Source organism: Anarrhichthys ocellatus, unplaced genomic scaffold (genome assembly GCF_004355925.1).
Source record: "Anarrhichthys ocellatus isolate YVR2014 unplaced genomic scaffold, GSC_Weel_1.0 scaffold47, whole genome shotgun sequence".
Classification (NCBI taxonomy): domain Eukaryota; kingdom Metazoa; phylum Chordata; class Actinopteri; order Perciformes; family Anarhichadidae; genus Anarrhichthys; species Anarrhichthys ocellatus.
In genome coordinates this window covers 2,200,348-2,202,788 of record NW_022280077.1, presented here as the reverse complement: position 1 = coordinate 2,202,788, position 2,441 = coordinate 2,200,348, and the positions used below count along the sequence as shown (strand labels likewise).

At 38.7% G+C, this 2,441-nt stretch overlaps 1 long non-coding RNA gene across 1 annotated transcript; it reads left to right on the top strand.

Moving 5' to 3' along the window:
* The first annotated feature begins 116 nt into the window (after window positions 1–116).
* Window positions 117–2,435, top strand: LOC116395591 (uncharacterized). The gene is made up of 3 exons (XR_004213519.1): window positions 117–1,411; window positions 1,530–1,620; window positions 1,912–2,435. It is a non-coding gene; the product is annotated as an uncharacterized LOC116395591 (long non-coding RNA).
* The last annotated feature ends 6 nt before the right edge of the window (window positions 2,436–2,441 follow it).

Sequence of the window (2,441 nt, the reverse complement as noted above, 5' to 3'; positions counted from 1 at the left end):
GAATGCCTTTTGTATCCGTCCAGAAGCTGAAAAAGCCGACTTGAGCCTGCTTACCCAGCAACCCGGACAATTGGAAGGAAACGCTGTGCATTTTGTGAAAAATACTTTTTGACTGGTAATTTTCAATGCAGGGTCATAAAACCAGTCGCAGCCATAAGAAATGTTATGTGCTAACTTCTACTCTTTACTCGCACTTTGCTTTCTTCTCTCATATTTATGCCTTGTCGCTCTTTATGTAACTTTGCCTGTTGATCTTCAACCCTTCTGTTCTATTCTTGATTGGAGAGGAAGTTGCACATATTTATTGAAGCAGAATTCAATGCTGGGCTCTAGGTGCGAGTTTCACACCTGCATGTGGAATCTAACAGAAAAAGTTGAAGGGCCCATAAATTATTTGGAGAAAGTCGAAGGACATATCTAATAAGCCTATAGATTAGCCCAATAAACCACCCAATAAATCACAGGAAATGAGTCAAGTCTGCGAATAAAACTTCCTCAAAGTCAAAGCATGTCCTGACAACGGCATCCCGACCGCAGCAATGTTGCAGAAGCGTAGCGCACACCATCTGGTTCCCCTCCAGGTTAACATTGTTAGCTGTCTTTCAAAAAGAAACACAAACACGGGGAACCTGCTTCCACTAGTTAATGATGTTGGGAGATGTTTTTCAAAGCAGACATTTTGGCTTGTCGGAGCAGGAGAAGCTCAGCTGCGCTGGTATTATTGATATTATTAAAACTGACTCATTTAGATGAGCATGTTTCAGGGTCCTGGTATTGGGCTCCCTCACAGTCCTGGCTGGAAACTAGATGGAACTGAGCCTTCATATACAGTATATCATTTCCTAATTAGTTAAGAGAATAAAACATACTAAATAGATACATATGAAAATGTTAATTACACATTATATTAATGTATGGTACAATATGTCTAAGCATTTAAAAGAATGCATTACAACGTGTCTGTATGCTATGATCCTTTCAAGAGTCTTACTCCACTACACATCAAAATGAAGTATGACCAAGTTGCACACTGAAATTTAAAGCTGGACATTCGATCAATCATTGATCAGTAAATCACTAATCGCAGAGACAAATTGTTGCTCATTAAAGCAGCCGGAATCACACAGTAACCAGGTATTATTTCCTCTCTGTGCATTAAAAACCCAGAGCTCCTAGTCTGACCGTATCTGAGAGGAGCTGAGAGGCCACTGGTTTGTCACAAACTGGGTAGAATAAACTACATTTGACTAGAATGCATATCAGTTGTTCCTGTTACTGTATTCTTCTTGTGTTCCTGTCTCCCTACAGGAACCTGCCATACATGTTGGACCTTATTTGGGCTTTTGCTTTTCATGATCGCCATTGGAGTCCCTGCATTGTGGTACTCGTATAAAACCGGGATATTTCTAAGGTACCGAGTACAGTAGTACTGCACACACTTAAGTTTAATATACAGTACGACTGCTAAGTATATAAATGTATATTTTATATATTATGGAAATCTTTTCTTGTGTGTTAACTGGGGACAGGAGAGGAGAGGACACACATGGCGGGAGGTTGAAGGTCCCAACAGCTTCTAGCACACGTGAAGAAGCAGCAGCAGCAGAGCTACAACCTGAGGTAGAAGACACATGTATAATATTTAATTTGTTAGAGTGCATTCACACTCTGTTTTATTACCCTCAAGTTATTAACCTTATTATTACAGGTTTTTTATATTATGCCTTAATATAAACTACAACAACTATCTCTGTTATTTTGTATAAGTGTTTGTTTACTGTATTACAGCTGTTTTTTTCAGTTTCGTGCCTTTCTTAAATGTTCTTTCAGCAGATATGTTAAAACTCTTTGCAGACCCATTTAGAATTAAGTGCATGATTTTAATAAAATGTCTCAAATTGTCTGCCATAGGCATCTCATTGATATGCGTGGAAGCAACAAGCTGGAAGACAGTTAGCTTATTGTGCAGGCCGCTAACATTCCTGACGCAGCTGGTTACTGAACAGATGCAGCTCTACAAGACAACATCTACTGCTAATATCAATGATGCCATTAAATGCCATGCAACAGAAGTAACAAAATGAAGATTGAAAACTGTAAGTACAGTTGTCAAGCAAAAGTTGTAACAGTGTTATCTATTAGGGCGTGGCTTTAACCGTTTGTGGCAGCTTCATCATTTACAACATGTTTTCCCACCAACAGCATTAACTGCTGATGATAACAGGATTATGAAGCATGTTTTCATGCACACAAGAAACTAGGTGACTGGCCAAGAAATGATTCATGAGAAATTTGAATAGAAAAACTTGAGATTATGGAATGAAAACCTGCGAGTATCGTGAAAAGAACACGTGCAAATAGACAAAACACAGATAAATTAAGCAACACATTTCTCTACTTGCGTTTGTTTTCACTAATTGCAGTGCTTCTAAATTGGTGAT